Source organism: Corvus cornix, chromosome 9 (assembly GCF_000738735.6).
Source record: "Corvus cornix cornix isolate S_Up_H32 chromosome 9, ASM73873v5, whole genome shotgun sequence".
Lineage (NCBI taxonomy): Eukaryota > Metazoa > Chordata > Aves > Passeriformes > Corvidae > Corvus > Corvus cornix.
Window position 1 is genome coordinate 16,733,250 of NC_046339.1, and position 14,551 is coordinate 16,747,800.

Sequence of the window (14,551 nt, forward strand, 5' to 3'; positions counted from 1 at the left end):
ATGCCAATGTTCCAATATGTGATTTAATAACTCTATTGGTATTCTTTGAGAAAAATGACCATTGTTGTTCCTTTTTGTTTTGCTGCACTTTCTGTCATTTTGCTAGCTTCCATCCCTAATGTGTCTTATTATTATTCAGGTCCTTGCCCAGTCTGTCTGTTACCTGCCCATTAGAACTCCTGTGGCAGAAAATGTTCCTGCAAGAACCTAATTCTAGTATGTTTCAATTTATTTTCTGGCTGAGTGAGTCTAAAAGCTCAGATCATTAAGGTGAGCTTGCAGTGACGTGGTTGATAGAGTCTGTATTTTGTTGTATTAAGGCAAAAGGAAATTAATCTATCAAGTTTTAACTTTACACTTGGAAGGCTGAACAAAAATATAGGTAAATCTACACCCTTAAAGAAGCTTGCCTCCACTGGGGCTTAAAGTGACTAGTAGGTCAGTGGCCAACACTACTTAAGGCATTTTTTTGTTAGACATATGAGAGGGATATATGACAATTAGCAATGCAAGCTTGTTCTTATGACTATTTCACAATGGAAACCCACTTAGGAATTCTCAAAAAAATCTTTAAAATTTCCAAACCGGTGTTTTTAGTTTAAATTGCTGATAAAACCACTGAGTGAGTCAGTGAATTGAACTTACAGCAAGCTCCAGCAGCACAGAATTTTTATATGCAATTTTAGGGCTGAGTTCCCTACAGAATGACCGCAGAGTTCTTACTGCGCTGCAGTTATGGCTATAAAATATTAGCAAGGTTAAGTAAATTACAAGATATTACATGAGAAAGGCCTCCCATCAGGTAGCATCTGGGCCTCCAAACTATTCAGAACAGGCCTTATTACTTGTCTCCACTTTATTTTAAAACCATTCATTTACTAAGACTTAAAGAAAAAGAAATAAGAAACAAAATTCTAAGAGTTTAATCATAGCTGAAAGGTTTACAGCATGCACATTTTCTTCAATTTATTATTAAAAACAGCAGCAAAAATTGACTGTGATATTGAAAGGGCAAGAGAAAATTAAGCAGTGCCTCATCTACTATTTCCAACTAAATTTTAAGCACTCCAGGTCTTTTAATATAAATGGCAATTTTATTGCTGGCATTAGAGAAGTAGTTATCCCGATCGCTGAAAATGCCTACCACTTTCTGAGCAAGTCTGTGGAATATGTGTAAATGATTAACCACAGGCCAGGTCGGCTCAGACACAGAGCAATTACAGACTGCTGCAGAACCCTATGGAACCTTAAAGCCACAGACCAGCAGAGGCTCAGTACTGAGAGATGCAGACTAAGCCACTGGCCAGCCACTCCTACCACAACAGGGTGGTCTCAACAGCCTTTTTTCCCTTGCACTGCGTTCTTCTCATTCCTTGAGGCAGGACCAGTGTGCACATATCCAGCAGGCAGTACCATCACAGCCAGCCCCTGGGAGACCGGTCTCCACAAGAGCTGTAAGAGACCAGAAGCATCTTGTCAGACCAGCCAGCCTGAGCAGAGGGAGCCTGGCTCTAGCCAAGTCATGCCTTAATGAGAATATCATCTGCCTTATTACAAAAGAAACCAAATAAAACTGGATATTTAGGACTCATACTGTCATGAGAGGGAAAACTGCTACTAAATATTAGCTTATCACTAGGTATCCAACCAATTTCACAGAAGACTAGCAGCATCTCATTAGGTTTATATATATAAACTGTCATCTGTTCAGTCCATTTATAAAATGTGGGAAGGCAGCAGGAAACCTAAGGATTCATGAGGAGATCTTGGAGAGAAACATCCACTGTTGTCTTTCTCATTTCTCTCAGCCTTTTATTTTAGCCTCATCTTTTCGCAGTTTTCTCCTCTTTCTGTATGCCCCCTGTTGCTGCAGAACCACCGGTCACCCTGTGCACTCCATGTTAGACACTGAGGGAGCTCCTGTGCAAATGTTCAGCACCACCACAGCTGTCAGCAGCTGTATGCTGGCTCTGACTTTTACAACACTTGATCTTAATCTAGGGATCTTAATCCAGGGACAAGGGGAAAGGAGGGCATGAGGAACACAGGGGAAAGCAGAGGCCACACTACAAAGATTGTTTTGACAAAGCAGAATTAGGCCCACAAGTGGAGCTGCAGGGCAGCAGGAGAGCAAGGACTTCAGGAAACCCACTGAGTACATGGGATCCAGATATGGGCAGCTGCCTTGTACAGTTACACAGTCTCAGGGACTTACACTGCCTTGGCATCTCCTGATCATTTCCTCTTGGATAGCTGCTATTACCCCATTTCAAAGGCTGGCAGATGATGCAGAGCCAAAACCTGAATTCACATCCCATGATTCCCAAGCTGCAGTCTCAAACCCAGAACCACCCTTTGTCACACTTCTGCTTTTCTCCAAGTGCCTAGAGTTTCACCTCTGAAATTCACACAAATACTGGTCTGAACACGGCCTCAGAGCCCTCAGGGAGGCGGGCACCACAAGGCACCACACACTAATTCAGGAAGGAACTGTGGATGTTATGAAGACCCCCCCAGTGCACTCTCTTTTGACACAAATGACAATAGCAGTTTCTCAGGAGAAGACCAAGTCTTTGGCCTGAGAGCACAAAAGGGGTTTGCAGCCACAGACCTGGAAAGCAAAGGCTTTTATATATGTTCTTGGCTAATCTACAGCTGCCATCTTATTTCCCACCTTGCTTTCCAAAGTTCCCCAGCACACAAGCAGGAGAAGCAAGTCTGTAAAATACAATATAAATACAAAAAAAGATGAAATAAAATACATCACATTGTCACTATGATATAGTCCTCGGCCAGCAACCTATGAACGTACTTGACTATTTGGACAATCTGTCCATAACAAAAGACATGACAGACATAAATGCAAGAGTGTGTTCAGTAAACATGGTGGGTTCCAAGGGGATCCGTAGCAAGTGGAGAAAAACAAGTTATTTTGTTTTGCACAAGCCAGATAAACAGGAAGAGGAAGATGAAGAAGAAAGGGAGAAGTCTTGCCCTGAGCATAGTAAGATACTTCATGGATCGATGCATATTTGCTGCACTGCAGATACACATAATAAACCTGAACTCATTAATACTAAATATTTACGCTCAGCTTGTAACTTGTCCAAAAAAGCAATTATGATACATCATGTTGACGGAGAGTATAAAGCCATTTAAATTTGGATCACTCACACAAGATACTGTGTCAATGCACAGTTAACAGTAAAATCCTTAGTACAGAAATTTTAATGGGAATAGTCCAATGCTTTCTAATAAAGCAATGCAAAATCTGTTTCGCTGTGACACTGCCCTGGTTCCAGCTGGGATGGAGTTAATTTCTTCTCAGTAGCTGTTACAAAACTGTGTTTTGGATTCAGAATGAGAATGGTGTTGATAACAAACTGATGTTTTGGTTCTTTGTGAAGTTGTGTTTAATCTAGGTCAAGGACTTTTTTCCTTATCCCAGGCTCTGCCAGTGAGGAGGTACACAATAAAACCCAAACAAATGAACAATATGTAACATTTTCCCAGCAGCCTAACCTGTTACAGGTGTCATTTGTGGGGGACTTAAAACACAGATGAGCTGGTAGCAGCAGCACCTTTCACCTCATCATGGCAGGTGAGGAGAAGCTATGCAAGAAGAGACTCCTCAGTGCCCATCCTCAGCCTGTCTCCAGTGCATTTGAATCTCCTTGAAAAAGGGCTAAACAACAGAAATTCCTTGGTTGGAAACAAAGCATGGAGCTATCAAAAGTCAGACCCTGAGATGTGACAGTCACAGTTCTCTCTTTTACAAACAACACTCATAAGAGGTTAACCATGCGGTCTTTTAAAAGGCAGCATGTTCCCTGCAGATATCATTGTCCATACAAATGCTGCTGGATATGGCTTCCACCTCCTACAGCACAGTGGCCTTGGAATCAAAGCCTGGTTGAAGTGGATTGTAGGTTTTGAAACTACCAATAGCTACTTAAAAGACATGCCTTAAAAGTCTAAAGCACAGTCCAAACACACTGGAGGGAATCTGATACAGGCTGATGACAGACACAGGTTTTAGGGGAAATAGCTGTCCAGTTTGGCACTGGGAATACATTGCTACAACAACATGACCTACACAAGTCATGGGCACCCCTTTGGATAACCCTGTATATAAACACAGTGGTAAAACATCAGCTGGCAGGATAAATTGTAAAAGACATAGTATTAAATCAGGCATTTTCAGGGCTCAGATCCAAAGATACTAATCCTTTCATCAGGATTCAAACTGGCAATATTCCATATAGGAGGACATTTGTTCTCTCTCTAGACTGGATATAAAATGCATCTGTTCAAGAGAGCGAACTCTATTCTCTTCTACTCTCAATTCCACTACTGAGGAAAGGCATAAACCATGTTTACCTTCTGTGCATCTCCACAATTACCAGAGGGACCACGAGTGCAGTGACAATGCAATGACACTCTTTGGGAAGATGTAATGCTCAGATATAAGGCTTTGTATTGTATTTCGTAAAGCCCCATGATGGTACAGGAGCATGCAACATGTTTGACCTACATCAGGACCAAATATCCTCACCTACTGTATTTTGATACAGGCCCACCTTAGTACATGACTTGATCAGAGCCTTGAGCTCACAAACAAACCCATTTATTTAGATCTGCTGACATGGCTCTCAATGCTGGCACAAGAATGGTATTCAGAATTTCTTTGGAAGTTTGGAGTCAGGAAGTAATTCCAGTGTTCTAGATACCACATCATGAAACTGCTGACTTTTTTCGTAGTGACCACCATTCCCTCACAAAACTCATCTATAACAAGCAGTTCTCCAAAACAAAAATTGCCATTCTGACAGAGAAAGATGATCTGATGATTTAAGTCAAACACCAAGTAAAACAAGTTGGAACTACTTCAGAATATTCAGTCTATGATAATTTCCTTGAGTTTCTGTTTTGCCATTTTGTTTATTCTTGAGGCTGAGCCTGAGAACTTATATCTGTGCTTAGATCAAATTGTGTGTTGCTAGTTTGGGCAACCACATATTATAAATATCACTGTATGTATAAACAATGAAGATGTCGTCTGCATTTCTCTTCTCAAATCCTATGCACTAGGATGTTTACAAGGTGGCCAGAGGCAAATAAATCATCATTTTCTGTGGTAGGAAGAAAAGTACGATCATTATCTTGAAGGTTCTATTTCACCCTAAAACCATGGGACAGGAGTGTGATACTGCCTCTGAGAATAAAGAAGCTTATTACTTATGGAAGTGCTTCAATGATCCAAACACAAATCACAGTTCAGGTTTACCCAGCTATAGAAAGCCCAAGCAAGTATTAAATGAAATGTTAATATTAATCTCTATGTTATCTCCCAGGTAATTTAATTAATTATTAAAAAGAAATTCCTCCAGTTCTGTGTTGGCTATCACATGTGGTAAGCGAAGAACCTCAGCCTGTGGATTTCTATATGTATAAGCAGAGCATTTTCAAGGCCACGTTTTTTCTACTAGTATGTGTTAATGGATCTTATAATGTGTGAAATATAGTTCAGGCAACTCAGTCTGAAAACCAAATCATTTTTGCTACACATACTCACCAGGTCAGGATGGTAAGTTTTTGGATAATAACCACACTTTAAAAATAAATTCCTGTAATTTTAAAAATAAAACTGAGGCTTGATGAGCTGTGTTTTAGCAGAAGGAGAAAATACCTTGTTTTCTAAGTAGAAAACCACTTGTAGAAGCATAATATAAAGTATTACTTTGCAGAAACCATCAAAGAACTGTCTATTTTCCCAATGTTTTATAAGGCACTTTTGTGCACAATACATAAAAAGACATACTTAGCATTAACACCATTATTGGAACTCATGGTCCTAGGATATAGTGTAAAAAGCATCAAAATCCACAGCCTTTATAACTTGCTGTTCATTAGTTTCAGCTCAAAGAAGTGTCATGGAATTATGGTAAAGCATGTTCTTCACTCTTTTTTCAAAATCAAGTAATCCCCATCTTTTCAGTTTTTTCTTGTGCTGCTTCTAGATGGAGTTACCTTGTCAACAAAGTGTCATAATATTTCTGGAAAGTACTTGAAAATAGTTTCTAGATGTGTTCTTTTAGGATAGATTAAGGCACAATAAGCCATTCCACTGCCTTTGAAAAATTACAATAAATTACTGTAAAGCCCAGCATATCAATGAGGCCTGATTGCATACTGCAGCAATCAGCGAGAGGATACATCTCATTTAACCATCTCCAGCAGGAAGGTAAGGAGGATGGGTGCAATAACCCACTCAAGCCTGCAAACAAAAGCCACAAGCCCTCACCTTGCTTTTGGACAATTGAGACCCTTTCCTTCCAGCCTGCGCCATGCAAAATCCAGAAGAACTGGCCAGGGAGAAATGTCAATGAGACAAGCCAAATGAGGAGCACAGATCTTCAAGGAATGGCAAAACTACTTGCTCCATATGAGCAACTCTTTTGCTAGTTAAAATGCTCTGAAAGAATGGGCGCCGCTCAGGGAGTAGAGTTCAGTGCAGCCTGGGAAAGGCATGGAAAGTGATGAAGCTAATGGGGCTGCAAAGCTGCTGCTGTAGTGCATGAGGCTGTCTCTGTGAAGGGAAGGGCTGATAGCATCCTTACTCTTTTTATTCAGGTATAGAAATGTCCCCTAGAAAGGGAAGTTTGCTTTATAACTAGAGGAAATACCTTTGGATCTGTGAACAGCCAACAGCTTTCTGGGATGCAGCAATACATCCTTTGAGCCTTGTCTACTGCCCAGTCTGAGGCCCTCATGCAATCAAGGCCAACAGGTGAGGTGATGACCCACTTGAGAAGATGGATCATCTCATGAAATAGGAGTTTCCTGTTAGGAATTTCCTAGCTTTGTCTCCCCAGATCAATCTGCAGGGAAATGATTGTGCCCAATTTCTGACTTTACAAACACTAGAACAATTCCCTTGTCCTTCATAAAATAGCTCTAACTGACCGATGTATAACCTCAGGTAATTAGGTAGATTCCTAGATGGCAAATACCCAAGATTCATCTTTAATCTCAAGGGAAAGAATAGTGACAGAGCTTTTAAAAGATTTTCAGGTAATTCATAGAGACATTACATCCCTCATTACAGTCATCTTAAATGCAACAGAATTGACTGAGTTGGAGTTTCTGCAATGAAATGAGATACAACCTAAAGCACACTGAACAGCCCTTTCCTAAGCATCTCCCATTCCCTACTCAGCCTCCTCAGACAGGTGATAAATGCAATCTCTCAATTTATTGGGTTATATTTCATCAAACGCAAATGTATGCATCACTATACATCTGTGAGCGCCCTACATGGCCTCTCCAGATTGTACTAATGGGGCTGCAGCACAACAGAACCTGCTCAAGTCTCCATTAAACAGAACTCAGGACAGCAAGGGACGCTGACACAGGGAAACGGTTTCATCTGGCAATTAGTTCAGGGCCTATGTGGAAAAATAAATGATCCATTTCTTCAGAAGACCTCTCTAACTTAATTCTCAGCTAAACAGCAAAGCAGTTTCTATTCTTTCCTGACCTCAGAGATCGTGGGGTGAGCAAATCCCTCAGTCAATATCTGAGGTAGTTCACCCTTACCAGGGATCAGTTCAGACCTGGTTCAGGACTAAACTTTAGAGAATATTCCCAGACAGCAAGATTCCAACTGGGATGGTCATACCAGAAACCTAATATGCTGTGTTGCTAAATCAAGCACGCTAAAGTCACTTTTATCTCTTTACTACTGCAAGTACTCTTAAAGGTATCGATACCCATCCAGAACTAGTCAAGAACACAGGAAGCCAGCTACTGACAGCCTCTGAATTCTAAATTAAAAATCCTCAAAATAAAAAGTAAAGAGTTTATAAACTATTTAGCAGCTCAAGGATTAGCCATAGAATTATCCAAACATTTATAACAAATTTATAAATCTATGAATAAAATCGTAAACTCCCCTTAAGCAATTTATAAAGCAGAAAAACCACATGTCAATTATTTGCTGTAAAAAATGTTTTCTACTTTAGCTCCTACTTAAGTAGCTGCAAAAATATATAGCTTAACCATGTTAATAGCAACCATGTTAGTTTGGCACAACTGCATTTGAATTTAACTCTTAACAAAAAGAAGTTATGATTTACTCTCATTTTCATTTCAGAAAAACAAAAGAATATACTTTTTTTTTCTGTCTTTATACTTATAAAGTAGAGGACATGGACCTTACAGAGAACAGCCTACAGCATGTAAATCTGGACTGAGGGAATTGCAGAAATGTCTCAGCTGTCCCAGGCTGATCACCAGGAGCCAGTGAGAGTCAGCTCAGGATTCAAAAAATTTCTGCTTATCAATGATGAGATGTTCATTAGATGTGACCTATTTCAGAGCTCAGTGAGGTTCAGATACAAATCTAAACTTTGGCTCAATTGTGAAAACATAGAGTAAAATACTAAATCCAAACTCATTTCACATCTGGTTAAATGTAAGTTTTGGGCCCACCCATCAAAAGGTTATTCTACAAACCTCTTGGGACAGAAGTACAAAGCAGAGGCAATACTGCAGGATTGGGTATTTTGATGAACAGGAAAACTGGGAAAATGGATAGGGAATGAAACAAGTGGGGAATTAAACCAAGAAGTAGCTTCACTTAAGAAAAAAACATAGTTGATTTCAAAGAGAAAGATAATGGTAAAATGAACTATGTGGGAAACCTGACAGAAGCTTGATAGCTTTCAACACTTACTGCTCATTGTACAGATCAGCTCTAACACTTTTGCCATACAAATGGAACAATTCCATCTATAAAAAGGAGTAAGTTAATTATACATACATAGTTGTATGTAAAATAGGTAACACTATGGGGCTGTTTTTCAGAATATGGTCAGATCTGTAATTCTGGAATTGCATAGCTGGTAATATTTCTGTGCTTTAGATATGCAGCAGAAAACATGTGGACTGATTTTACTTAATCAAACAATTTAAAGTTTGAACTGCTTTCTCATTTAGCTAACAGCGTATAATAACCATTAGAACGAGCCATAAAGTTACCATCTTATTTGCATGAATACCATACTAGAGGAAATGAAGGCGTTCCAGATTTACACAGTCATTGAGAGGAAGATCAAGTCCATAGTGTATAAACATTGAAAAGACCCTAATTAGAATCAAGTATTTTTGACAATTTTATTTCCAGCTAATTAGCACTGATGTTTTAGTACTAGGACCTGACTGCACTGTATTCCGCAATAACAATGATTCATATCTACATTCAAATAAATAATTCAGCAAAAAAAGATGCATAGAAGAGCTTTTGTTTATAGTGCTGTCAAAATGAAATACTTGGGGGAGAAAAAATAATGTTAATCGTCATCCACTTTTAACAGGTTGAGACTAGACTAAGTGCTATTTATAGGGAATCGGCCGCCCTGCAGACTGGGAATAATTAGGCACCAGAACAGGTTCCTTGCAATCTGACATGTAAAGGCCAATTTCTGGTGTGTCCACAGACTCCCACGTCTGCAACGGGAGAAATGACTCTCTATGTACAACTGGGAAACTGCAGCTACAACAATGTCATTATGCGACATATTTGGGTGGTGGCCTTTCCCAAGACTCTCTTACAGGGAGATGGAGGTTCTGCTGGCAGGATGGGGGAGACCCCTGCCCTATATCCTGTGGGGGAACAGGGTGATGCACTTGCACAATCCAGCACCCGAAACCAGAGCCAAGTGCCAGGACTGTGCTCCACCCTGGGGCTTCTGCCACACTCCCATGCAGGGAAAATTGCTCCCAGAATACCCCATACCTGCTGTAAGAATGCGAAGGTACGTGGAATTTGGGGGTACAAACACAACAACACGGGATCACTGCATCTGGAAATGTGCATTTTCATGTATAAAATCTTCTGTACACATGCAAAGCTGTAAAGGTTAAACGTACGAGCCTCAATATTTAATGAAGATTCTGTAGACGAAGCGGGCTAGAAGTACATTAAGCACAGCGAGAGACACTTCACAGCCAAACCCCAGAAATATATTGACAGTAGGAAGCAGAGAATCCTGAAGCACTCTTGTGCACAAAAGAATTACTATATCTAAGGTCATTTTAAGAAAAAAATTATCTCTAGGCATGGCTGCTATCAGAAATGGCACAGAGAATAAAAATAAAACATCGGAACAGTCTAAGATTGCTACGGAGGACAGGCTATTCACAATATGGAAGACCTCCCTTCACCTCTTTGCTTAACCATACATACTGCCTGAGAAGACTGGCTTAGTCCTTCATATCATCATTTATAAAAGTATTCATCCTTTGGAGGCTCTTGTCCTTCCACAGCAGGTGTCCAGGCTGTTCAAGTGCGTAGTTATGGACATTCAAACCATGGGACTAAAATAGGATGGATCTAGAAGGGTTTGCCCCATTTTGCAGCCCCACTGTTGACATCAGGTACAATGTGGATCAGAAGCTGCTCCAAGCAGCAGCATGCCAGTACTTACATATCCTGAGGAAAAGTGGGGCATTACAGTTACCATTGGTTCTGTTTGCTAACAAAACCAGTTTAACATGTAACCAGCAGCAGCTGCAAAACAGAACCATATTTTTTACTCCAAATTTCTATAACTGTGTATAAGCCATCTCAATGAGTAGAAATAATTGTAATGTCCTTTTTTGCTCCTCTATAAGTAGCAGTGCACTGACTTCAGCCAGAGTAACAATCCAATACGTGAATACCTTGGAAGTGATGTTTCTCTTCCCTTGTCACAGCCCTGCTTTGGGCCAAATTCCCAGCTGGTGTAGGCTAGAGAACACCACAGGACTAAAAGAATGACACTGACTTACGGCAGCTAAGGATCTCTGCTCTGTTAAGTATGAGGAGGAGGAAAAAGGAAAATTTATTAGTGCAGTTACTTTAAAAGGCCAATTGCAATTTTATTAGAGGAAAAGCTTCAGCAGTTTTAGTTATTTACAGTTTAACAACCATGCTATGAATTAAATTGATATAAATTTTTTTACCCCCCCAGAATAATTAACACTATAAACAATAAAAATGAATTGAGTGAGGATCAAGACAGTTCGGAGTAGACTGGTGGTATTTTCCATTTAGTGAGGCCTTTATTATTACCACTTTAATGCCCTGAGCTTAGACATTCTGCTTCCTTTTACCATATGTCACTCTTATTCTGCCCTTCTGGATACATATGTGGAAAAGAACAGGCCTGATGTATATTGGAAAAGTTAAGTCATTCAATTAATTAAAGCCTTTTTTTTTACATAGCTAACATTCATGAAGTGGGAAATAAGAAATTAATTCTAAACCAATAATAAAGAATCAACAGCATTAATTAGACCTTTAATAATGAGTGACAGTAATAACCCCAGAGAATAAATTCTATTTTAACCATAGTAGATAAAAGCTGATGCAACAGACTTGTGGTTTTGGTTCACTAGTAGACATTCATGTACCTGACCTGGTATCTCACCTGAGCACAGTAAAGTCTCTGCTGAAGTCTCAGACAAGGTACCAGATTTGCATGCAGTGATTGATTCTGCTGGATGGATGCAATTCAGCTCCTTCCTTACTCCCAGAGAGCTGACATGAGTAGTCAGAGTCTGATTTCACACCAGTTTAACACATCAGTAACATTTCAGCAGTATAATTCAATCTCAGACTATGCCTTCACTTACACAGACAGCCAGCCAAGGTGAAAAATCAGGCCAAAAAGATGATTCCAGAAGCAAGGTAGCTATTGCCTGGAGACAGAAAGGCACATACCTCCCACATATCCATGCTGCACAGAGAGATTCATCTCATCCATTCACGCAGAACAAGCAAACCCGCAAATAGAAGAAATGAAGTGTTCTTCTTCAAGCTTGGATCCACAGCATAATTGAGCTAAGGTCCATCCCCTCTGCCATGGGCCTATTAGCAAGCAGCTACTACTGCCTCAAGGGAAGAGGGAAAATGGGGATAAGACAACTCCACCACACCCACACATACCTGCTGCACCAGCAGGACAGGCAGGACCGAGGCACAGCAGAACAAGAATTGGTTCTGCTCTATCCAGCCAGCTACAACTGCTTCTCCTCCCTCCCTTCCTTATTTCTGTAGCTGTTACCCCAGGTTGCTATACCAGCCTTGTGTTTTGGTAACTCCACCATGGGCTGGGAGGGGAGTGAAAGCATCTCGGTCCTGTGGCTGCAGTTCCTGCCCAAGCACAGCCCTTCCCCAAGCTTCCCTTGGCAGTGCTGCACAAAGCAGTCTAATCCCTGAAGGGAAGAAGCGCTTGCAATCCCCAGCTCTGAAGTGAAGGCACATTTATTTTGAGCAGGCTCCAAACGCAGCAGAGCTCCATCCTTTTTTTTGAGAGATCCAGTCAGTCAGCCATTAAAACTGACTGGGCCTGGCTGCTGGATTCTGCTCACTTGCATTTTACAAAGCAGCCATGGCAGCTCCTCATTTGCTCCTCTGTGCAAATGTTAGCAATTACAGCTCACACAGACATGAAATGTAGGTATGCAGGCTTAATTAGAGCTGAAAAGATTTAAAGACAAATATTTTCCTTAGAGAAAACCCATCTGAAACCATACTTCAGACACTTGCTTGGACAGGTTCTTTGTGCTAAAAAGAGTTATCCACACTGCACTGTGATAGAAATCTTTAAGGAGAATAAAAGAATCAAGAGCTCAGAACAAGCTTTAATTCCAAATGTGCCACTGATGTCTATATTCCTGTGATCCCTTGACACATTTCTTTAACCAGCCAGCTGGGACTGCAGCCAGGCCAGCAACATTTAGCTCCAGACTGGAAGAAAAGCTATTTGCACATTCAGCCCTCTGCTGTAGATCAGCAGCACTAACAGTAATGTTATATATAACAATGAATTAGAGCTCAAGCATTAACGAGCAGATACATTCATTAGACCCTACTGCAGTGTCTGAAACCAAGCAAAATGCTGTCACCTGCCTCCTGTGACTTGACTGTTACAATTCCATACAGTCAGTCTACTGCCATTTAAAGTAAGAGGAGAGAGATTTTTGAACACCTTTGATCAGGCTTTTTTTACTTTTTGCAGAAATAGCAGAAAATGAGGAGTGTCTAGTGCCATGTCATCCTTTCCCCTCACCTACCACTTGCACTGACTGATTCCAGAGAAGAAAATTCCTTGGCTGATGGCAGAAATCCTGTCGCTTCATCTAAGCTGGTGGCACAATCCGAGTTTACATGCTTGAAAATTTGGCTCAGTAAGGATTTGTCTACATACCAAAATGTGGTCCTGGATAGCAATTTGCCTCCTCTAGCTAAAATAAAACTCAAAAATTAAACTTGTTTAAAACACTAACACAGAAAATTTGTTTTCTTGAACAGACCCCATGTGGAAACTTCAGAAGTCTGAATCTTCATAAGTAGATTAACTTTGGCATCTCCCACCATGAAACAGGAATATTTAAATCTAAAAATAGTATGTTAAAGCTGTTTTAAGTTGGATAATTCATCCGGAGGTGGCTTTCATTTCATCTAGCTCTACCTAATTTGCTACAGCTAAAACCTATTTGAGACATGCTGAGCAAAACGGACAAGCAAAGCCTCCCCTTGTCCACAGCTTAAAACTCCACTTTAAATCTTGCAAGTCACGACACACATCCTGTCCTATATTTAAAAGGTCACATTTGACCAAGCTATCATTAATCAAACATCCTCACAATTTAATCAATTGGTAGAGATATTATATTAGTAGCTTTCTGTAGCAGCATGCAAATCTTTTTGCCCTAGTTCAGCTTATTTCCAACAAAGCGAGTCAGTTTACAGCAGAAAGGTGAAAAGCTAATGCTCATCTGTTAGAGGAGACAAACATAGGAGATGCCTCTTCTTTTTGTTTTCCTGCTTAAAGATCAAGAAGAATGTACATAGGTATGGGGAGGCTGATGTTTAATAATACAATAGCTATGGAGAGATAACAATCTCTTTGAAGTGCTTTAACTTCTGTGCCACTTTCTCAAGTGAAAAAGGAAGGAAGATACTTATCATTTTGAATGACGCCAGCTTAGATGTGGGGGAGGAGACAAGGGGAAAGAATGTCACACCAAGGAAAATATATATTCAAACTGATTAATAAATGTAAACACATCATTAGATTAAATAGTAGGTTAGTTTCCTGACAGGTAGGTTGTCAGGAGGAGAGAAAAGAAAGAAAGGAAGATCACAAAACCCAAACAGTTGCTAAAATACCAGAGTTATTTGGAGCTTGATTCTATTTCTATTTGTGTGGGTGAGAATCCTTCCATCAACTGGATGCAGCAGGAGTAAGCCCTGGGTTGTTTTCTGCCATTCTTTGTGTCAGTGTCAATCAGCCAATTCCTACTCTATTCAACTTATGCATAATTAAAATCTAGATTTTACCCACAAAGTGAATCCTCTTCCCTGTTTAGGATTAGGTCAGATGGTCTTTCATGAGGGATTTCTTATTTCAAGGATATTCTGGCCTGGAGTAGGAAGGGATACCTTCCTGCTACCTGAAGAAAGATTGCATTTCAGCTACAGAAATATTTAGGAGTAATC

At 40.2% G+C, this 14,551-nt stretch overlaps 1 protein-coding gene across 7 annotated transcripts in view; it reads right to left on the reverse strand.

Annotated features, from left to right (window-relative positions):
• NYAP2 (neuronal tyrosine-phosphorylated phosphoinositide-3-kinase adaptor 2) overlaps positions 1-14,551 on the reverse strand; it is a 136,805-nt gene that overhangs the window by 88,481 nt on the left and 33,773 nt on the right. Inside the window, exon 1 of one of the 7 annotated variants that reach the window (XM_020584936.2) lies at positions 11,768-11,852. The exons of the other annotated variants lie outside the window; for them this stretch is intronic. The gene's annotated coding sequence lies outside the window, so the exon portion shown is untranslated. Of the gene's footprint in view, positions 1-11,767; positions 11,853-14,551 lie in introns of those variants that run through there. 7 annotated transcript variants of the gene reach the window in all.